The 24,986-nt window shown below is 38.7% G+C and overlaps 1 protein-coding gene across 10 annotated transcripts in view; it reads right to left on the reverse strand.

The window, feature by feature from the left end:
- PEAK1 (pseudopodium enriched atypical kinase 1) overlaps nucleotides 1-24,986 on the reverse strand; it is a 270,520-nt gene that overhangs the window by 222,269 nt on the left and 23,265 nt on the right. For 2 of the 10 annotated variants that reach the window (XM_023552938.2, XM_064267230.1), the window contains exons 1-3: nucleotides 24,226-24,822; nucleotides 22,121-22,186; nucleotides 18,211-18,352 (exon numbers count right to left, since the gene is read on the reverse strand). The exons of 4 other annotated variants lie outside the window; for them this stretch is intronic. The gene's annotated coding sequence lies outside the window, so the exon portion shown is untranslated. Of the gene's footprint in view, nucleotides 1-18,210; nucleotides 18,353-22,120; nucleotides 24,823-24,986 lie in introns of those variants that run through there. 4 more of the 10 variants (XM_064267237.1, XM_064267234.1, XM_064267233.1 and 1 more) reach the window with 3 other exon arrangements.

A 24,986-nucleotide genomic window follows, 5' to 3' on the forward strand; every position in this document is an offset into this window, starting at 1 on the left:
CACTTCCTATCAGAACCTTTCGGACACAGCAAAAGCAGTGCTCAAAGGCCAATTTATATCAATAAATGCACACATCCAAAAAGAAGAAATGGCCAAAATCAAAGAATTATCCCTACAACTTGAACAAATAGAAAGAGAGCAACAAAAGAAACCCACAGTCACCAGAAGAAAACAAATAATAAAAATTAGAGCTGAACTAAATGAAAGAGAAAAACAACTGAAAGAATTAACAAGACCAAAAGCTGGTTTTTTGAAAAAAAATCAACAAAATTAATAAACCACTGGCCAAACTGAAAAAAGAAAAACAAGAGAGGAAAGCAAATAACCCGAATAAGAAATGAGAGGGGATATATATTACAACATACCCAAGTAAAATTAAAAGAAACATATCAGATTACTATGAAAAACTATAGTCAAATTTGAAAACCTAGAAGAAATGGATGAATTCCTAGAAACACACTACCTACCTAAACTAACACAGAGGTAGAACAACTAAATAGACCCTTAACAAAACAAGAGATTGAAAAGGTAATCAAAAAACTCCCAACAAAAAAAAGCCCTGGTCCGGATGGCTTCACTGCAGAGTTCTACCAAACTTTCAGAGAAGAGTTAACACCACTACTACTAAAGGTATTTCAGAGTGTAGAAAAGGACGGAATACTACCAAATTCATTCTATGAAGCCACCATATCCCTGATACCAAAACCAGGTAAAGACACCACAAGAAAAGAAAATTATAGACGTATATCCCTCATGAATGTAGATGCAAAAATCCTCAACAAAATTCTAACCAAGAGAATTCAACAACATATCAAAAACATAATTCACCATGACCAAGTGGGATTCATACCAGGTATGCAGAGATGGTTCAACATTAGAAAAACAATTAATGCAATCCACCACATAAATAAAACAAAAGACAAGAATCACATGATTTTATCGATTGATGCAGAAAAGGCATTTGACAAAGTTCAACACCCATTCATGATAAAAACTCTCAGCAAAATAGGAATAGAAAGAAAATTTCTCAACATATTTTTTATACAAAGCCAACAGCCAACATCACCCTAAACGGAGAGAGCCTGACAACATTCCCATTCAGATCAGGAACCAGACAAGGATGCCCTTTATCACCACTTTTATTCAACATTGTGCTAGAAGTCCTAGCCAGAGCAATTAGGCTAGATAAAGAAATAAAGGGCATCCAGATTGGCAAGGAAGAAGTCAAAGTATCTCTATTTGCACATGACATGATTTTATACACAGAAAACCCTAAGGAATCATCCAGAAAACTACTGAAACTAAAAGAAGAGTTCAGCAGAGTATCCAGATATAAGATAAACATACAAAAATCAGTTGGATTGCTCTACACCAACAAAAAGAACATCGAAGAGGAAATCACCAAATCAATGCCATTTACAGTAGCCCCCAAGAAGATAAGGTACTTAGGAATAAATCTTACCGGAGATGTAAAAGACTTATACAAAGAAAACTACAGTACACTTCTGCAAGAAACCAAAAGAGACTTACATAAGTGGAAGAACATACCTTGCTCATGGATAGGAAGACTTAACATTATAAAAATGTCCATTCTACCAAAACCGATCTATACATTTTATGCAATTCCGATCCAAATCCCAACGACATTCTTTAATGGGATGGAGAAGCAAATCACCAATTTCATATGGAAGGGAAAGAGGCCCCGGATAAATAAGGCATTACTGAAAAAGAAGAACAAAGTAGGAAGCCTTACTTTACCTGATTTTAGAACCTATTTACCGCCACAGTAGTCAAAACAGCCTGGTACTGGTGCAATAACAGATACATGGACCAATGGAACAGAATTGAGAATCCAGACATAAATCCATCCACATATGAGCAGCTGATATTTGACAAAGGCCCCAAAACAGTTAAATGGGGAAAAGACAGTCTTTTTAACAAATGGTGCTGGCATAACTGGATATCCATCTGCAAAAAAATGAAACAAGACACATACCTCACTCCATGCACAAAAACTAACTCAAAATGGATCAAAGACCTAAATATAAAATCTAAAACGATAAAGATCATGGAAGAAAAAATAGGGACAACGTTAGGAGCCCTAACACGTGGCATAAACAGTACAGAAAACATTACAAAGAACGTAGAAGAAAAACTAGATAACTGGGAGCTCCTAAAAATCAAACACTTATGCGCATCCAAAGACTTCACCAAAAGAGTAAAAAGATTACCTACAGACTGGGAAAAGGTTTTTAGCTATGATATTTCTGATCAGCGCCTGATCTCTAAAATCTACATGATACTGCAAAAACTCAATTGCAACAAGACAAATAACCCAATTAAAAAATGGGCAAAAGATATGAATAGACACTTCACTGAAGACGACATTCAGGTAGCTAACAGATATATGAGGAAATGTTCACGATCATTAACCGTTAGAGAAATGCAGATCGAAACTACAATGAGATTTCATCTCACTCCAACAAGGCTGGCATTAATCCAAAAAACACAAAAGAATAAATGTTGGAGAGGCTGTGGAGAGACTGGAACACTTCTACACTGCTGGTGGGAATGTCACATGGTACAATCACTTTGGAAATCGATGTGGCGCTTCCTTAAAAAGCTAGAAATAGAACTACCATACGATCCAGCAATCCCATTCCTTGGAATATATCCTAGAGAAATAAAATAAGAGCCTTTACACGAACAGATATATGCACACCCATGTTTACTGCAGCACTGTTTACAACAGCAAAAACATGGAAGCAACCAAGGTGTCCATCAATGGATGGATGGATAAATAAATTATGGTATATTCACACAATGGAATACTATGCATCGATAAAGAACAGTGAGGAATCTGTGAAACATTTCATAACATGGAGGAACCTGGAAGGCATTATGCTGAGTGAAATTGGTCAGTTGCAAAAGGACAAATATTGTATAAGACCACTATCATAAGAACTTGAGAAATAGTTTAAACTGAGAAGAAAACATTCTTTTGTGGTTACAAGAGGGGGGAGGGAAGGTGGGTGGGAGAGGGGCATTCACTAATTAGATAGTAGATAAGAACTATTTTAGGTGAAGGGAAAGACAGCACACAGTACAGGGGAGGTCAGCACAATCAGAGTAAACCAAAAACAAAGAAGTTTCCTGAATAAACTGAATGCTTCGAAGGCCAGCATAGCAGGGGCAGGGGTCTGGGGACCACGGTTTCAGGCGACATCTAGTTCAATTGGCATAATAAAATCTATTAAGAAAACATTCTGTATCCCACTTTGAAGAGTGGCATCTGGGTTCTTAAATGCTAGCAAGCAGCCATCTAAGATGCATCAATGGGTCTCAATCCACCTGGATCAAAGGAAAATGAAGAACACCAAGGACACAAGGTGATTACAAGCCCAAGAGACAGAAAGGGCCACACGAACCAGCGACTACATCATCCTGAGACCAGAAGAATTAGATGGTGCCTGGCTACAACCGATGACTACCCTGACAGGGAACACAACTGAGAACCCCTAAGGAAGCAGGAGACCAGTGGGATGCAGACCCCACATTCTCATAAGGCCAGACTTAATGGTCTGACTGAGACTGGAAGGACCCCGGTAGTCATGGCCCCCAGACCTTCTGTAGGCCCAGGACAGGAACCATTCCCGAAGCCAACTCTTCAGACATGGATTGGACTGGACAATGGGTTGGAGAGGGATGCTGGTGAGGAGTGAGCTTCTTGGATCAGGTGGACACTTGAGACTATGTTGGCATCACCTGCCTGGGGGGGGGGGCAGATGAGAGGGTGGAGGGGGTTAGAGGCTGGTGAAAGGGACATGAAAAGAGAGAGTAGAGGGAGAGAGCAGGCTGTCTCATTGGGGTGAGAGTAATTGGGAGCGTGTAGCAGGGTGTATATGGCTTTTTGTGTGAGAGACTGACTTGATTTGTAAACTTTCACTTAAAGCACAATAAAATTATTTAAAAAAAAAAAAGTTAACAACCCCTGAACTTCATAAATGGATGAAACAAGTCTTAGTGGTGGCTTTAACCCAGAGATTTAAAAGTGTGCCACGGGGTCATAGTTTATTAGAACGAAAAGGAACCTCTATGACCATTTCATCCCCATCATGTCATGACAACGTCAAGACATTGGCTCACTTACCTCTCCTGGAATAAGAGAGATACAGTAGAGTAGGTGTCCCTGGGTGGTGCAAATGGTTAACAAGCTTGACTGTTAACATAAAGGTTGGAGGTTCAAGTCTACCCAGAGATGCCATATAAGAAAGGCCTGGTGATTTACTCCAGAAAAATCAGCCACTGAAAACCTACGGAGCACAGTTCTACTCTGACACGCATGGGTCGGCAGGAGTAAGAGTTGACTTGATGGCGACTGGTTTTTACAGTTGAGTAAGTGCACTCTTCTCCAACTTTACTTGTTAAATTAATAACATTGGAATAGCATATCCATTTCACTGAAAATACTCCTCCTTTCTAGTTATTTAGAGTAATAGGAAACAGAGAAGATACGCAATATTAATTGAAATTGTAGTAAAAATTAAGCCATCAAAAAAAACAATATTTTCAAACCATATTTGAAGCAAATAATCTGCTGACAGGTAATTCAAACCTTGTCCTGATTTTTATTGTAACAACCCCTACTCCCCCTCCCCCAACACACACACCCCACCAAGATAATCACTTTTACTAAACAGCTGGAGGGATTAAAAAAAATACACAGCAAATCACATAGTTTGATATTCCATACAATTCCTAGCACGTAGATGGTGCTTCCAAACCATTCGCTGAGCTAAACGGCCATAGACAGAACGTTTTCTCTGCTGTCCATATGACTTCATTATATTTCAAAGGTGTGAATCATCAACTCTGGCAATAAAAGCAGATTTTACACTACTACAAATGTTTGACATATTTCAAGAGCTCTCAGAAATGAGAGATCTCCATAGATGTATTCCCTAAGTTACACAAGTAGAAGATGATGCTTCATTACACTGTTGTTGATTTGTTATATTTAGACGCCTCTGAATTGAATTATTCAAGCATGTACAAATACAACCTTGAAGGGGTCCACATACTTGCTCCTGGCAGTCTAGAAACAAAAGCTGCTATTCAGATAAAAGATGACAGGCAACAGGAAGCTGACAGGTCACTAATTTACTGCATTTTCTGCACATTTGAATTTGTAGGTCTCCATAGCCATTAAGCTAAATTAGTTTCATGATGTCAGCCAAAAAGCCTCATGGGCAACAGTGTTGTATCATTTAAAAGAAAAAAACTACCAATCTCAGTCTGTCTGAATCTATGTTTGCTCATTAGAGGCCACTGAGTGAATTTAGAAAGAGGTTTTCATTGCACCCTTGCCCTATCATTGTTTAGTATAGACCTGGGCTATAAAAAAAAATTCCTACTCTTCCTTCTTTTTCTATGCCTAAAACAATTTAGATACAGCTGACAAAAATAAGTGTCTAAAATAATTATACCTAAACCAAACCCATTGCCATAGAGTTGCTTCCGACTCATAGCGACCCTTCAGAATAGGGTAGAACTGCCCCACAGAGTTTCCAAGGAACAGCTGGTGGATTCAAGCTGCCAACCTTTTGGTTAGCAGCCAAACACTTAACCACTGTACCGCCGGGGCTCCAATTTAAATATAGTTGAAGAAATTAAATATCAGGCAATCTAGTAGTTCTCTAACCAAAAATGGAGCAATTTCAACAATTCATATGTGGTCCAAATATATATTTATCTAAATTTAAAACCTAGGGTCAGAGAAAGAGATCTTCATCTTCTACACCTCTCCTCTCTGTTAAGCCCTGGCTCCACTTACCGTCTCTCATGCCCCTTTGCCTTTGCAAATACTATTCTCCCTTCTGCTTGGTTGGAATCTCTTCCTCAAACGTGACTGCCTGGCAAAATTCTATTCATAATAGAAGTCTTACCTGGTTTTCCTAAAAAGACTCATACAATAATTCCCCTACATACCTTAAACACACTTCCACTAAATACTTCTTGAACTGGATTATAACCCTGACTCTTACAGTCAGAGAACCACGAACTCTCTGAGGGCAGTGACTGACACCTTTTGGCAGAGTTAACATTCAGCTAAGGAGCCCTGGTGGCACAACACTTAAGAGCCTGGTTGCTTCTAAAGGGGAGATGAGAGGGTAGAGGGGATCAGGAGCTGGCCAAATGGACACGAAAAGGGACAGCAGAGGGAAGGAATGTGCTGTCTCATTAGGGGTAGGGCAATTAGGAGTATATAGCAAGGTGTTTATAAATTTTTATATGAGAGTCTGACTTGATTTGTAAACTTCCACTTAAAAAAAAAACCACAACCCACTTGAAGCACAATAAAAATTTAAAAAAAAAAAGGTTGGCTGCTAACCAAAAGGTCAGTGTTTTGAACTCACCAAATAGCTCTGAGGGAGAAAAGACCTGGTGATCTAGTCCCATAGAAATTTCAGCCTCAGAATCAGAAGCCTGTGGGGCAGTTCTACACTGTCCTACTTGACAGCGCTTAATGACAATATTCAGCTGGTACACACCCGTACAGCTGTAAAGGCTGTACGGAAGTAGTGAAATACTTCTGTGATGTAGTTCTGGTAAACAGCCACTGCCCCAAACTCCACCAGCCCTAAGGTGCCTGCTGATGGTCCAGCTCCCCCCACCTCCACCATAACCCACCAACTAAAACAAGAAACCTAACACAGCATAAAGGATGGAGGGGTCTCTCAAGACCCTGATCCACCACTACAGCCATCTTGATTGGCTGACGTCTTGTTGCGCTAACTGGTAAGTACTCTGGATATCACCCCTGCCTCTTTGTACCCAAAGCCTAGGACACTGCCTAGCACGTAATAAGTCTTTGATATTGTTTATGCTGTCAAGTCATTTTCGACTCATAGCGACCCTATATGAGAGAGCAGAACTGCCCTACAGGGTTTCCTAGGTTGTAATCTTTAATGGAACCAGATTGCCAGGTCTTTTTTCCCACTGGTAGGTTAGGACCACTGACCTTTTGGTTAGCAGCCAAGCTCTTAACCATTGTCTCAGCAGGGCTCCTGTAGTAAACCCTAATGAACCTTTTAATTCTTTGTTAAAATAATGAATTCATTAATATCAGCCCATTAAGTGATTCCAAGCCAATGGGTATACTGTCAAACTATGCAGACAATAATCAGATCACCAAGAAAAAATCCAAGTTCCTAAGTACAAGACAGGAAAACCAGTCAAGACTTCCTATTTCCTATGCTTGTCTTCAGCATTTGATAAAATAAATGCTTAATTTGATAATGAGAGCAAAAATCTTCTGTGTGATTCTTTATAGAGCATATGATTCAAGATTTTTCAAGTTTTTACCCCTAAACAAAGTTCTTATAAAACCATAGTCTCCATAACAATACCACAAACAGAGGTCACTGAACTCTACTGTGTCTTGGACAGGAACACAGGCATCACAAAGGAAGAACAAGAGTGATTAATTTAAATGGAGGGAAAAGGCAAGAATGAGAAAAGTAAGTTAATTATGAACGGCATGTGTAATTACAGATTTCGCCAGGGGCTTCAGATACTTCTAATTAGTTTTACTTGGTATATTAATTTTAAGTGGAACACCATGACAGAATTTTCTCATCACAGAAATTTACTAAGTAAAATCAGATTTCAAGTTATCATCTTTATGATTTAATAATTAATGTTCAATAATACACGATAATTATTTGGAAAGTCATTAATAAAATATACACCACATTAAAAGCTTTCAAAACACTACTAAAGTGGCTACAGAATCCTTAAAAAAAAATACATAAGGGAGCAGGTATGTAGCTAAAAGAAAGAGGAATATGCAGCTTCAGTAACAAGAATTTTGAACTACAATTAATATATCAATCATTTTAGCTACTTACTTTCCAGTAGAAAAAGCATCTTTCAGTCATGATGTAGGGAATTTCAAAGAGCTATAGGATTAAGGTATTAAAATTAAAGATGGAAAGGAAGAATACTGCCAACATTTTTGACAAGAGAAGCTTAATTATCTAATTTCAACAACACTGTGCCATTAATTTAACATCAACCTTTAGTAAAACAATGCTGTACTATGTACTATGCAAAGGAAAAATGCTAGAAGGTGACAAAATCTCAAACAAGAAGCATCGTGTGTTTATTAAGAAAAAATCACTCAGGGGACATCTAGGTCAATTGGCAAAATACAGTTCATAAAGACAGTGTTCTACATCCTATCCTGGTGAGTACCATCTGGGTTCTTAAAAGCTTGGGAACAGCCACCTAAGAAGCAACTATTGATCTCTTCTAGCCTAGAGCAAAGGAGAACTAAGAAAACTGAAGACTCAAGGAAGCAATTAGTCCAAAGGACCAATGGTCCAAATGAACCACAGCCTTCCCTAAACTGAGACCAGAAGAACTAGATGGTGCCTGGCTATCACCAGCAACTATTCTGATCAGGATCCCAATAGAAGGTCTCAATTAGAATGGGTTAAAAAAAAAAAAAACTTACTGGTCTGAAAGAGACTGGAGGAACCCCTGAGACTACTGCCCTGAAACAACCTTCTAATTGAAACCAAAGATACTCCAGGAGGCCACCTTTCAGCCAAATAGACGGGGATATAAAATAAGTAGTAACACCTGTGAAGAATGTGCTCCTTAGAACAATCAACTATACAAGACCAACAAGGCTACATCTGCCCAAAAACAAAGAGGAGCAGGCAGGGAGGGACAGTGAAAACAGATTAAGGGAAACGGGGAGCCCAGGGATGAAATGGGGAAAGTGCTGACACACTGTGAGGATCACAAGCAATGTTCCAGAACAATTAGTGTAAGAATCATTGATTAGAAAATTAATTCGCCATGTAAACTTTCACCTAAAGCACTACAGTTTAAAAAAAAAAAAAAAATCAAGGAAGATCAGCTCAGTTTTTCGGTAGTTATTAAGTTAGAAACTTAAAAGACAGGAGAAAAATTAAAAGCTTTTAAAATCCCCCTAATCTGGTAGTGGTTAAGAGCTATGGCTGCTAAGCAAAAGGTCAGCAGTTCGAATCTACCAAGTGCTCCTTGGAAACTCTATGGGCAGTTCTACCCTGTCTTATAGGGTCGCTATGAGTCGAAATCTACTCGATGGCAATGGGTTTGATTCGGTAATCTTAATTTGGAGTCCTGCTGGAGCAGTGGTTAAGAGCTATTGCTGCTAATCAAATGGCCAGCAGTTCAAATCTACCAGCCACTCCTTGGAAACCATATGAGGCAATTCTATTCTGTCCTCTAGGGTCGCTATGAGTTGGAATCAACTCAATGGCAACAGGTTTGGTTTTTGGCTTTTGGTTTAATCTTAATTTGAAACAATTAGTAAATTAACTTGGCTATTAGCACTGCCATATAAATTCAAATAGAAAAGGTATACAATGAATAGGTAATAGTAACAGTAAGTACACATTTATTGAGCTACCTGCATACTGTACCTGAGGAACTCAACGTGCTTTACATAGATTATTCATTTTCATAACCACTTTACATGGCAGATAGCATCATCCTTAACTGGTGAAATCGATGCCAGAAACAACCTTGCCAAGGTCAACTGGTAAGAGGAATCTAAGATTCAAACCCACAGTCGACCAATCCTCCAGCCCCTGTGCTGGTCACTACACTCCACTACCTGACCAGATGGTCTCAATGTAATTAAAGTAAGCCAACTTAGTGTTGAAGTTCCACTGTGTATTAGATGTTCTAAATGAATAAAGATTATGGTTCACTATCCCAACGGGATGTGACCATCTGAATGTCTAAGAAAAACAATATAACTTAGTAATTATATTTCTGGTCCTGATTTGGGGTATCAAGGATGTTGCTAGTCATCTTAAAAGCTGTCACAAAATTCTACCTTCCTTGATCTTAATAATACATTAAAAACCAGACCCGTTGCTGCTGAGTTGATTCTGACTCACAGGGATTGTACAGGACAGAGTAGAACTGGCCTATAGGGTTTTGAAGGCTGTGAGTCTTTACGGAAGCAATGTCATCTTTCTCCTACAGAACAGCTGGTGGGTTTGAACTGCTGACCTCTTGGTTAGCAGCTGAGCGCTTAACCTCTGCACCAACATGATTTAAAAAATTACTAAAGAGATGCAAAAGCAGTAGGATGCTGAAGAGGGGGAAAATCAAATAAGAGAACACTAGTAATTTTTATGCCTTTTTAATATTCTATTTAAAAAAGCTCTAATGGGATACAGACATTCATCACAGAAAATCAAATATAAGAATTAAGATCCATGGTCATTATAAACAAAAAAAAAAAATGAGATTCAGTCAGGACAGACATAAGTTAAAATACATGGGATGATAAAAATAAATGGGAATTCGACGACAAGAAAAGCATTGAAAAATAACCTTTCTCTACCTTTTGTGAACACCTGTAACAAATCCAGGAGATAAGAAAATTTACTGTTGATTAAAAAAGTCAGGTGTCTTGAATACCTCTCTTTCAAATAACTGAGCATGAATAAATTGATATATAAAAAGTTACTACACAAATTAGGTTGGAAAAAGGCCAGTGCTCCTAACAAAGGCACACAACTAACGTGTGATGAGCAAGAAAATGACTTGACTAAAAACAGTGAAAAGTGAAAAAATGGGAAGAAAGGGAAATGGATTGGTCTTTCTCTAAATTCCTTCTCAGGTAAATAGTATGTGCTCTTGAGGTTCTTGACTACTGAAAACAAAGTCCTTCAGAATACACCTTCCTGGGATAAATCTCCTGCTCATACTGTGCCCCAAAAGGCCTTACATCGAAAATGATACCCTCCCTTATTCCTGGCAGTCTCTTTCTGGAAATATTTTCAATTGCTCTGCATCCCATAATATATAATATATCTCAAGGACTAATCTTTATGTCTCTACTGTTTTTATGAATTGAATAATAATATTTAATCAGCTTAATGAAAAATTTTGAGAGTTGTTTTTGATATATAGAAATCCCAACACAATCAGGATACCTTATAGCGTAAACCCAATTTTCATTTTAAAAGACACAGGCATCCTTCACAAAGCCATTTGTAAAGGAATTTTTTTTTAAGGATTTGCTGCAAGAACTATCAACTGCCTTTTTAAAAATTTTTTTAAAGAAATCATGCCCTTAACAAAAAATATTATTTATAACTCTTTCACTTCTCTTGTGAATACTTGGAATAGCTTCCCACATCTCAACTACTTTTATCACCTGCTGATTTAAAAAACCACCTTACAGTCCAACTTTTTTATTTTACCTAGTAAATCCTACTAAGCTTCTATGCATACAGACTGTACGTGCTATATTTTTTTTAGCACCACAATGCCTGAGATTGGGCAAGTGGAACCAAAGACAGTGGCCTCTCCCCATTACACCAAACAACTAGACTGTAATTTGAACCATGGATTTAGGAAGGAAAACTTGCCTATCTGTCATTTTTTCTAAAACTATAAGCTTCTAAGGACTGCACTGATTCTGTATGGCAACGCTGCACCTCATAAAAATGAAGCAAGCATAATCTGTATTTCCTATTTCACTTGTGAGAATGTCAGATGCGTAACAGTTTTATGAAGCATTTCACTTCTTTAGCAAACTATTAAAAGATGATCTGCATTTCTTTGGCATATATGTACAGTGTAAGTCATAAGCAAAGGCTAAATGAAATGATGCAGAGGAATTGTTTTTGAAGAATCTTGCTATTTCCAGCTATTATGTACAATGTTACAAGTCATGTTTAATTAGGGTTATAGTATGCAGGGCTTAATTACAGTTTGCTATTTGTTACATTTTAAAGTTATTGAAAAATAACAAAATCTCTCCCTGTGCTGACGTTCTAATACATTTTTGTAATTTTATAACAATATGTAAATGTAAATTTATAACAATAACATTTTATGTCCTAGTGGTTTTTGGAATGCCAAAACCATTGCATACTTCTTTGTTGAAATAAATTCTTTCAAACATCACATTGCCAGTTCTTCTTGGACCCAGAAAACTGGAAAGCAAATAAATCAAGACACATCTGAAATGTTATTAAATGATCCTGAAGACTCAATCTGGGTCAAACTACAAAAAGACCGTCAATTTCTGCTACCAAGGAGAATTCTGTTGTGTCATTCACATACCATTCACAAGGAAGAGGTAATCAGCATGTCCTTAGCCAAGCACGAACACATATGCTAAGACAGACTGTACAGTCCAAGATTTTGCTTTTCCCTCATCTTTCCTTGATTTGCAAGAAACAATTACAGTTCAGCTAAGACTGTCTTTAATTGATTTGTCTTTTAAAAAAGAGACAGATATGCTAAAGTGGGGCTCACCTAAAAGCATTACAGCCCTCCCTAATGGGATTACAAATTATATTGGCAATGAATTTGCTGTGTTTAGTTAGAAGACAAGAAGAAAAGGCAACCTGCAATAGTGCTGAGAATCTCAGGTAATGCAAACATTTTTTTTCCAATGAAATCACTGTAGTTGAGTACCGTGTATTTCAAACGTAAACTCACAGATTTGGGGATGTCCACAGCAAGGCCTTTCCATAAGCAACAACGTTATCTAGCTGCCCTTCAGAGTGTTCACCGAATTAGCATTCTCCTTGAGCTAAAAGCTGTAAGAGAATGTAAGTCCCTTCTGAAGACTGCATGGAAGAATAAAAGACTTCAATTATTAAGGTAGGGTGCAGTTAAGTCTAAAGAAATTCTCCATCTAGAAATATGTACATATCTCAGGTTGACGATAACTCAATAAAAATAAACTTACAAAACAACCTCATACTTAGAATTCTGAACCCTCCAGGAAGAACTCCATATGCTTAGGAAGCCCTATTCTAACTCGACATAGTTAGGCTATGTACATGATAAGCAGAAAAAGGAATAAAAAGGGACCTTGTCTTTTAAAAATCAGTTACGTCCTACCTCCCAGCATCTCAGTTGTCGGCACCATTCATCAGAGGGTTGCTGTTCTTAGTAAAATGGGGTTCTAATTGCCTGACACATTTTTGGGTACACAAGGTGGCATGACTTAACCATCAGTCAAACCTATGAGGCACTTCCAGCCTGTATTACTGATTACTGATTGGTAGTGATGGTTATAAAAACTGATGGACTCAAACAGCCGACCTTTTTGGTTAGCAGCTGAGCTCTTAATCACTGCGCCACCAGGGCTCCAGAAACTACATAGCCACCTTGAAATCATGAGGACACACTGCATGAAAAAAATAAAAGAAAATTTTACTAAGCTTAAAAAATGAAGGAAAAAAAAAAGGCATGGCAGAAGTGGTTGTAGGCGTGGTGAGACTGTGGGGATTCGGCCTCTACTCTCCTGAGAGCTGAGCCTGAGCCTGGCTCCAGTAGAAGGGAAAGAGGAGGAAGAATACACAGACTCTCCATCCAGGGTCTCCCTGGGCTTTTGCCCCCATGTCCTTGCAGGAACCAGCTGGGAGATAAGGAATCTGGCCCTGGGATTCCAGAGGGCAGGAGAGGAGGGAGTGCACACGATGCAGACTATGCTGTTGACCAGCACTAGCTTCTGGGCCCTTCTGACTTGCTTTTGGTGGAGATGGAGAGAGCAGCTGTTGAGTTCAAACCATGGACCTTTGTGTTAGCAGACAAACGCTTTAACTAACCACTGTGCCACTGGTTCCTCCAAAATACCCTAGAAGGAGCAATTTCAGAAGTACTCATTTAGCCATTATTGCTGCTTTGATGTCAATTAGCTTGCAAGCCTACCTTCTCCTTGCGTAGCAGCCTCTACCCTCGCCTTGACAAAAAAAAAAATGCCAGGGCAAAAAGAAGGGTCCAAAAACCTAATTATATCTGACCTGAAAGTGAGACTAAAAGAGATTAGATGCTTTGCCAAAATTAGTTATGAAATCAGAATTAGAGCCAAGAGTTTTAAACTCTTAATCCAGAGCTTTAAGATAACCTTCCTATTTTCTCTGCCCTTGGATACAATATGCAAAAATAATTCCTTATGGAATTAAAAAAATCATAGAAGTCTCAAGCTAGATTCCGCTCCATCCCTCTCCCCACCCCACCCCCATTTATTACACTAGTGGGAAAGAGTGGTTAACAGACATAGCTAATTAATCAAATAATGAAGATAAGAACTCAAGTTTCCTTCCGGGATTCCTTAAAGTTCTAACTCTATAGCCTTGTAATAAGGCTCTTTTGTGTGTGTGTGTGCTTTAAGTGGAAGTTTACAAATCAAGTCAGTCTCTTATACAAAAATTTATATACACCTTGCTATATACTCAATGAGACAGCACACTCCTCTCCACCCTCTATTTTTGTGTCCATTTGGCCAGCTTCTGTCCCCCTCTGCCCTCTCATCTCCCCTCTAGACAGGAGCCACCCACACAGTCTCATGTGTCTACTTGATCCAAGAAGCTCACTCCTCACCAGTACCATTTTCTGTCCTATAGTCCAGTCCAATCCCTGTCTGAAGAGTTGGCTTTGGGAATGGTTCCTGTCTTGGGCTAACAGAAGGTCTGGGGACCATGACCTCTGGGGTAATAAGGCTCTTAATACATGAAATCCAATAATCCTTTCCAACCCCCTCCTTCAGCACACCACTTTCCAACTCCTAATACTCCAACCCTATCTACTGAATATCTACAGATCCCCAGTGTTTTACCTCCTCTCATACCTCCATGCCTTGGCTCATTCCATTTTTCTTCATACAACGCTCTTTTCTCTTGACTGTGTGGCTACCGTAAGTTCGAGTTCTCTTAGAAACATCTCCTGACATCCTCCATCTTAGGCCCTGAAACACATTCCTCCCCAACCCCTCACCAGTTTGAGTTATGCTCCCTCCTTTATGAACACCTCCATCAACCTTCTCAGAAGGTGCTGTCAATTCCCAAACTAGGGAATGTCTGTCACTTTGCAGGCACAAAGCAAATGATCATTAGTGCCCAGTTCTGTGTTCTCCCTACAGAACAGTATCCAATCTATTCCACTAAAGAGACACACAGCTATTTCTCTTATATTTTGATATGTTGTCTAAGAGTCCTCAATATTCTTCCTATTGATCGGACAGTTGTAAGCACGTGGAAAGTGGCTACCAGCTTCTTAAAAGGAAATCCAACCAAGATTAAATACATGTGGCAGTCTTTCCATATAGGATTCAGTGGATTAAGTTGGCCAAGCAATGAATTTTTATATGAATATTCATAATGCTGCTGAAAGCTTTACATAAAATGTTCATATATCTATTTGGAAAATGTTTTCATAAACTAGTTTCTGAATGATTAAAAAGTCGACACAGGAAATCAGTTTATATCATTATTTTAAATATGGAATGATGTCCATACTGCAATAAGAAATATCTGCCCTGAGAAGAAACAATTGAGTTAAAATTTGCAACATCTGATTTCATGTTCCCCTTGGTCTTTCTAGGTAGGAAAACTGCTAAAGGATACATCAAAATCCAACTAGCCACACTTTTCAGAATTCTGACCAACACTTTCCTACCTGAGATTCAGATTGGGTGTTGCAGTACATCATGATGCCATTAGCGTAATAAAGACAAAAAAAGAGCTTTGAGCAAAATACCACCTGAGACTACATCCAGATCTATAACCTTAAACTGAAGTACTGAACCCCAAACTCATTAAAATCCCCTCTACAACACAGTTTTTACAATAATACTTCATAGGTGGATGATTCTTCCAAATCAATGGTTCTAATAAAAGCACCGGGATGTGATCTAAGATAAAATACTCATGGGTCTTGCTTTGGGTTTCAGAATGACCTTGGTCAACCTATCTAATCTTTTCTATTTCTTAAATTCTAAAATGTAGTAGCTGTAAAGTTACTTGCTATTTTAAAATATTTTCTACTCCAGCTCTAAAACCGAACTACCCATTCACAGAAACATATTTAGAATTAAACACTGTAAGAAACAAATCATAAATAAAAACATTAGTCAACTTGAATCAGGAGGTTACATTCTAACAAAATGATTTACAATAATACCTCAGTAATAGATATGGTAGAGGACTCATATCAAATGTAATACAATGGGACTCCCTCATTTGAGGGAGAGTAGGGAATGTAGAAAATGAATTAGGTAATCTAATCTGAAGATCAGAGTGAAAGAAAACAAAACCTAACTAGGTCTGAAATTTAGTACAAAAAAATAAAAGCTCACAAAGTGTTATATTCTTGCCTTTATCTTCACGTTTCCCCTGTTGGTGGCTACCTGTTTTAGCTGTTTTCATGCAGAAAAAATAGCAACAATGCCATTTTCCTTCCAAATGTTATCAGGTTTTGGCAAACTTAAGTCAGCATGTCAGTTAAAATACAAACTCAACCCAAAATGTGATTTGGCAAGTAAGTTCTTAAGCATTAAGTAGTGTCTCCCTTGAATGGAAGTACATTTTCCATTTATCATTTTTAAATGTACAAAGAAAGCTGAACAAATAATAGCTTTCACCTTAATAGTATATTATCCAAGACTCTCCTATAAAGCAGATACTGAGGGCAAAATTATGCCATTTTAGAAACAGAACTCCTTGTGAGAGTAGTCCTTAGTTGTTGTGATATTTCAAACCACTGCTTTTATTTTCATACAGACACTACTGTGACTCCTTTATAAGTTAGCAGCCAACTTTTTCAGAAGCTTAAGTAAATGTTTTCATCAACATGTGTGCAAAGTGCCTTCACTGCATCCGCCACCAGATCCGTTTAGGAGTCTCAAGCTAGGCTTGCATAAGTAAAGTTTTACTGAAACACCCCCACATTCATTCGATGGTAGCTTTTGCTCTACAACGGCAGAGTTGAGTAGTTGTCAAAAAGACCGCGTGGCCCACAAAACCTAAAATATTTATTATCTGGTCCTTAACAACAAAAAAAAGTTTGCCTACCTCAGGACTTGTATAAAAAAAAAAACTGAATAAAATTCCCTCACCATTGTCTCCATTGTTCATCTATTTACAAAATGAAGGTGAGAGTCATATAGAATTTCTTAGACTAATAGATCATAAATATTTGTACTACTTAAAAACTAAACTTGTTGCCATCAAGTCGATTCCAACTCATAGTGACCCCACATAAAAGATAAACCAAAAAAACAAGCCTGTCGCTATCAAATCAGTTATGACTCACAGTGACCCTACAGAACAGAGAGTAGAACCTCGCCATTTGGTTTCCAAGGCTGTAAACCTTTATGGAAGCAGACTGCCACATCTTTCTCCCACGGAGCGGTTGGTGGGTTCAAACCATTGACCTTTTGGTTAGGAGCCGAACATTTAACCACTGTGCCACGAGAGCTCCTTTATATAAGATTCTTTCCTAAAATATTGAACAAAGCGGAGTTGACTCAGCAACTCCCAGAAGCTAAAATCTTCTTGAACTCGAAATGCAAAATGTCTACACCCCAGCACCACCCTAATTACTATCGCTCATCAGCAATTATGGTATTGTCATAAGCTTGAGTAATGATAAAAACCAATTTTGTACGCCATTGTTTCTGTTAAAAGATTTTCAAGTGGAAAAAAAAAGGCTATAAGGTGGTTAACAAATGCACTTTGAGGTTTTGTAAATAGAAAACAATTGCTGTTATACTTTCAGTAACATTGTTTCATTATAAAGTTATTTTTAAATTTTCAAGTGAAAAATCTAAGTATTAAACCCCAGATTAAAATGTCATATACACAGATATTTAATAAATACCTGGTGAATAAAGGGAGAGTTATGTGAACGCTCAGGTTGTTACCTTCACTGCAATTATTTTATGTTTTGCAATTTTCACCTTCCAAAGTTACTCATGTAGGCCTGGCTGAGGAATCCTTTTCTAGTCCAGCCAAGACACTCGCCAAGGCCATTGCTATAAGGAAGGCTATCTGGGGCCTGGGTGCAGATTCTGCCTCAGTCTGCAGTGGGGATGGACAAAATACACACACACACACACACACACTATGAAAACAACTCACAGAACGCCCAGAGGCCTGAAAGGCAAATCTGTAAAAGGAGGGAGGAGCAGTCATAGCAATTTTATCCTGGTAACAGCTGAGACATTTAGACACCCTGAGTATTAAGAGCCTTTGGTCTTCTAATACCAGTTGCCTCCTGAAGTCAATGCCCAGTGATTAGTTAACAGCATTTAAAATTTCCAAAGGACTTGGACTTGGAGCAGTATACCTGAAGGAGGAAGGCACCTGGGTTTTGGAACAAGTCAGAAAAACCTACTTTGAATCATGACTCCAGCACCCATTTCATGTGTGATCTTAAGTTATTTAACCTCTCTGAGCCTCAGTCTCTTCATGAAGATAATGATGGTACTAATTTCATAGGATTATTATGAAGGTTCAAGGAGATACCATAGATGGGCCTGAAACATAAAATGTAAAAAATAAAGTAATTAACAATAATAGCAGCTAAACATATTTAAGACTATATGGCAGGCATATATTCCTCAGCATTTACCCCTCAAAAAACCTATTAGGTAGGTATTACTTTCATACCCAAGGATCCCTGGTGGCACAGTGGTTAAGCACTCAGCTGCTAACCAAAAGATTGGCAGTTTGAATCCATCACCCACTCTGCAAGAGAAGCATGTGGCAGTCTGCTTCCATAGATTACAGCCTTGGAAACCCTATGGGGTAGTTCCATTCTGTCCTATAGGGTCCCTATGAGTAGGAATCAACTCGATGGCAATGGTTTTTTTATTATCATGCTCAAAGTCGCACAACTAGCAAGTGGCAGAGCCAGATGTGGCCCCATTTACTGTGGCTCCAGAGTCCATGCTCTTAACTACCACAGCCCCAAGAACGGCTCTATGTAAAACAAAGCTTATGAAGCCCTTCTTCATCAACATTTGGATTTTAATAGATTTCTGGTTTGGAAACAATCATACCCTGCTGCTAAAATGCTGTGGGTTGCACAAAGCTAATCACACCATGGTCATGAGTTCAGTATCCGTTTAGGTCACTTAGCTTCAATTGGAAAGAAAAAAAATTCCAAAACCATAGAACACTTAGGCTGGCTTTGTCCACACCCATCAGAAGGGGGATTAGTAAGAGAACAGAACAGGCCACAGGACAAACACCTCTCCAAGAAAGCTGCTCAGAAGGAGTTTTGGTGGCACCACAAAATTAGAGACTCACAGAGCTGGAAGAGTCGTTAGTCTAATTCCTTTATTCTACAGGTGGAAACTGAAGCCAAGGGAGAAGTGTGGCTTTCCCCATGTTCCAAAGCTAGTCATTCATCATGTCAGACCCTGTACAGGCACACCACTCTATCTACTTTCTTACAGAACTGCAAATTCAGCACCTCACTAATGGAATAGCCCAACTGCAAAGGCACGTAGACTGTTGCACAATAGAAATACACTGCAAATCATCAGATGGGGAGGGAGCCTCTTACCAAAAATCTTTGAACAATACATAGTAAACTTACTAACAATGAACAAAATGCAGACATATAAATTAGTAAATATTCCTAGTTTACTAGTATTTACTAGTATTCACCACAAGAAAATTGCCATTAAGTCCTGCTTACGTTCCTGATAATCTTTTCTACAAAAACACTTGCCCCCTTAAATTAAATTAAGCAATAAATTATAAAATTCTTTCTTCCTGGGTGGGGGGGAACACATATAAACACACTTTTTAAATGGTGAACTATCAGATGCTTTGCCACTCTCTCAGAAGATTGGATTTTTATTGCCCAGGTGCAAACATAATTAGTTTGCTCCTAAAATAATTTGGTAGGGTAGGAATTCCCTCATAGTAGGTTACAAATATTTACCTTCAAAATATCTTACCTTTTGTTCAAGGCAAAACAGATGGATTTGTTCAAATCCAAAACAATCACATAAGGAAAGTCATTTCATTACCTGTTACCAGCTGATGTTTCCAACTTGTCTGACGCCAGCCCTGGCTAATGTGTACGCTCTCCTCTTTTAGCAAAACTGAACCTTATGGCTCCACTAGGAAGCTAACTCCCCAGACACACTCTCGCAGCAAAAAAAAAAAGCTAAGGTTAAATAACTAAAATAAGCAAAAAAGAAAAAGCATTGCCCAGGAAAATATCTTTGAAAAATTACTTGGAAAGGCTTATGGGAATTTAAAAAAAAAAGTAACAACTATCTTTTTCTCTATAGTCCCCCCGCAAAAAAAAATTCCTAGTGAAGAAAAAGGAACAAGTTCTACACTCCAAGGGAAGAATTACTAGACTTGGCTAGATAAAAGAACGAAGGAGTCAACGAATCAAAAGTAACGACAGCATTTTGGTGTCCGGGCAACTATGTATGATGGCCTCCCTGACAAGCTCAAGGTTGGAGGAGAGCCAGGTGATGGGGAAGTGACATAAGGTCAGTTTTGCCTTGTTGAGCTGAATGTTAGCAAGTGAGTATGTTTAGTATGCGTTAAGTATATGCAACTGAAATGTGGGGTAAATTGAAGATACAGAATTTGAGCCTCTAGTAGCGGTTTTAAAATACGAAAATGTTAAATTACCACGGTGGGCTTAGTACAAGCTAAAGCTTCAGAGTTGTAGATGTGATGTGCTAACATGCAGCTAATGAAATTCATATCAAAACTCCTGATGTATTATAAATACCTCCTCAGAAAAAAATTGCCATAGTTATACAATGTTTATCTCCTTGCCCCCTGCTTAAATATTCCAAATGAAAGAAACTTCACATTAGGATTTTGTTCCAGAAAGATATAATTTAATACTATGGCAACAAACTCCAGAATGCTTGTCCAAATCTTCTCTGCCTGCATTAAAGAATACTTGCAATTAGCCTTCCCTGAACTGTATCTACATTAACCACCATGTAGCTCATATATCTTTAACACTTTGTCTTGATCTTTTGTTTCTGCTAAATACATACAACATTTCTATTTCTACATTTTCCTTTCCACTGATAATATTATCTTCACCCTCTCTTCTTGAGGTAGTCTCAAGTTTGAATTTTGAATCTCCAAGTTAAAATTTCACACTACCTGCACTCCCCGCCGAAAAAAAAAATCCTCCATCAGATAGGACAACTGCCTTCTATGAATCGCTTTAATACGAGAGATGCTTCAATGGTTTTTTACTACTGTTTCCATCCTATCATTTATAGTTGGTCCACACTGTCAATTTAACCTTCTTTACACTTGTTTACTTTCTTTTACCTACTCTCAATTAGCCATACCATTTATAAGCTTTCCTAGGAAAATTTTTCACTCTAATTTTGGAATTCAACTTTCTAATCTTGAGTAAACAGGAAAAAGCTTTGGAGTAAGTCAACAGCATGTGTCACTAAACAGCTGTGCAACCTGGAGTAAGTTATTTATCCTTTCTGAGCCTCGGTTTCCTCATTTGCAAATGGGATATAATACCATCTATCTTGCAGGAATATTTTTCAAAGTAAAGAAAAAGAAATGTAGCAAATCTAGAATAAGTGGTAAATATTTGATAATTGGCAGTTATACATAAAAATTTGCATGTTATTATCAAAGTATTTCACCAGCCATTAAAGAGATTTGCTATCAAAAGCACTGAATATACTTCCTAATTCTGTCCTCAATTCAAAGACAGAGTATAAAAATATCACTGTAATTTTACTGAGGGAGGAATTAAGGCAAGTGTGTATTGAAAACCTGGAATATAACATTTGGGCAGGGAGAAGCTTAAATAAAAGACCAGGAAAGCCAAATCTCAGAGTTTACTGTGCCCCAGCATCCCTGTATACCCTCTAAAGTAACAAAATCTTTGCTGCAAAAGGAAGGTTCCAGTACATTTCAAGCAGGGAGCCACTGCATTTCACTTAGTCTCATAGTTCCAAGCAAAAATGAGGATTAGTGCAAGTTGGCAAGCAGTTTTTATTTGTATTTCATTGCTGATTTGAAACATGGCATGATGATGATGATGATGGTATATGTATTAACTTTACAACTAATATTTGAGCTTGCTGTATGCCAGGCAATATGCTAAGTGTTTTCTATTCATTATTAATCCTCACAGCAATCCTATAAGATGGATACTTTTATGCCAGTTGACAAATGAAAAAGCCTGAAGCTTGGCACAGCTGGGATTCAAACCCAGGTAACAGTGATGATTTCAAACATCTCATAAAATAACAAGTTACATGCTGACAGTAACCTACCTAATATTCCAGCAGTCAGAGATATTTGGGTATGTGTGTGGGAAGTGCAGCCTCATATCCACTCAACTGTATAAGCAACAGCAGGAGGGAAGTAGAAGAAAGTGTTACATCACAGAGTAGCAAATTTGGAATTTTCAAATATTAAAAATCATGACACTGTCTAATTGAGCATGGCCTGCTTTGGCAATAATTAGAGTTCTCCAGAGCAAAGGTTCTCTATCCGTTTTCCACCTGACACAAGTGATGGATGAGGGCATTAGAAGCTGATGCTACATGCCATCATATGACCAGCACATCTCCACAGGCAAAACTCAGTGCCGTCGAGTTGATTCCAACTCATAGCGACCCTCTAGGACAGAACAAAACTGCCCCATAGAGTTTCCAAGAAGCGCCTGGCAGATTCGAACTGCCAACCCTTTGGTTAGCAGCCGTAGCACTTAACCACTATGCCACCAGGGTTTCCAAAGGCAAAGCTAGGCCTATATGAAATTCCCAGAATATCAACTGCACCTCTGTGCCTTCTCATCCTTCTCAGGGAAGCATATTAGAATGAAAATGAGTAAAAGGGGCATCAATTTTCTCTGTATCAAGTAAGTAAATATGAATATTTATTGAGCACTGATACTATGTACCAGGCATGTTCTAAGCTCTTTACCTATATCAGCCCTCATGCAACACTTATGAAAACCAAACCCAAACCCAAGGCTGTCGAGTTGATTCCAACTCATAGCAACCCTAAGTAGGTACTATTTTATTCCCATTTTACAGATGAAGCAACTAAGACACAAAATGAGTCATTTGCTGAAGATCACACATAAGAGAAATGAGAGGCAAAGATACCAGCAAGAAAATCTGATTGGAGATCCCTGGCTCTTAAACACTTCACCATGAAAATAACCTGCCTCTCAGCTTTTCCTTGGGGTTTTTTATGACCTAGTGGACAGATGGATGCCCCGCGGAATTCTAGCAACTACTTCCATGGTGCCGCAGCCAAAAAGATAAGAACTTTTGCCCCTGCAGGATAAGCCCAGAAGGCTCCCCAGGACTGTAAGGATTCACTGCCATGAGCCCTGCTCCCCTCGCCAGGATTTTAGTTTAATGTCACAAGGACTTTGTATCCCAATCCCACAGGCACAGAAAAAGTAGCAATTAGGGCCTCTCTCTTTATCCCTGGGTAAGCTGAGCAGTAAGAATCTTCTTAGTGACCCCAGAAAATGATACTGGTTATAAGGCAGTCCCGTCCCATGGACCCTCTGTGAACCAACACAGCTTCATAAAGAATAGGAACTGCATAAAAGCAAGAACAACCCCTTACCCTGAAACAAGATCTGTGCAGTAAAGATTCGCTCCATCTTCTGGGTAGGGTTTTTCACTGATCGCTCATTAAACAATAATTACTGCGAGTTTGCTATATGCTAGGCACTATTCTTAGTGTGAGGGCATTGGTAATCCCACAGCAGAATTCTTACCTTTCATGCAGAAGGTCTGGGTTCAATTCCTAGCCAATGCGCCTTATGAGCTGCGATGCACAGCCTAATGCTTGTGTATCGCTGTGATGCTAAAAAGGTTTCAGAGCTTCCAGACTAAGAAGAAAGACCTGGCAATCTGCTTCCAAAAATCAGCCACTGAAAACCCTATGGATCACAACTGCCCAATCCTGTTGTACACGGGGTCACCATTAATCAGGAGCCCACTCGACGCGAGCTAACAACAGGAACATTCTAAGTGATGGAACACAGCTATGAACAAGAGGTCCTATACCCATGGAGTTTACATTCTAGTAGGACAGAAGTACTGTTCAACTATAAAGGCTCCAAGTACAAGAGGAAAGAGTGCTGGCACCATCCTAAATTCAGGGTGATGAAAAGATGTGGGGGGAAAAGGGGCATTATTTACTGTAAATGGCACAAATGCTAAAATCCTTTCAACTACACCTTGAAAACACCAGGCCAAACAAGTGCACTGCTGCCAAAGCTGCTGCCAACTTGAAATGAAAAGCAATATGGGTGGATGACACTGTTTCTGGCTCAGGGGAAGATACAGCCCTGTCAGTGACCAAAGAGAAAAGCGGAAAGGACAAAGATACAGACGCTTGGCTCACTTACCTTTGTAGTTTTTCTCCCCCACAAAAGAAAAAGAAATCACTAGCAGAGAATCCTCAATTCCACATTTCTTGACATTGTTAGTTCCAGTATTCCAACTAATACAAGAAAAGAGGGAAACAAACAACAAAAAAGTAACGATCATGTGAAGAGTTCTTTTTCCAACATCAAGTGGAAACTGAAGCCAGAAATGATTCACAGTCCTTTGCTCTGACAGAGAGGTCCACAGAAGAAGAAAGTGAAAGGAGGGGGGGAGAACACCACACACACACACACACACACACACACACACACAGTTATTCATGTACCCCCATAATCACACCTGCCCTGTTACACTGATATTCACTTTCATACTCTTATAATTCCCCTTTGGCCATGAAGAAGGAAGGTGAGGAGGGTTCAGTCATGTTGTACTCCCAGCATATAGCATTAAAAAAAAAAAAAAACCATTGTCGTCGAGTTGATTCCGACTCATAGGGACCCTACAGGACAGAGTAGAACTGCCCCATAGAGTTTCCAAGGAGCACCTGGTGGATTCAAACTGCCAACCTTTTGGTTAGCAGCCATAGCACTTAACCACTACACCACCAGGGTTTCCATACATTAGGCTTGTCATAAAGAAGGCACTCAGAAAATGTTTCCTAAGCCGATCTAAGCACAACAAGCATGATCAATAAGGAAATGAAAAACATAGGAACTACTGGTAGAAAAAAAGGCATCCTAAAAACTACTCAACATAGTTGCTCATTTAGAGGCATCCTAAA

The sequence above is a fragment of the Loxodonta africana genome, chromosome 13 (genome assembly GCF_030014295.1).
Source record: "Loxodonta africana isolate mLoxAfr1 chromosome 13, mLoxAfr1.hap2, whole genome shotgun sequence".
NCBI lineage: Eukaryota > Metazoa > Chordata > Mammalia > Proboscidea > Elephantidae > Loxodonta > Loxodonta africana.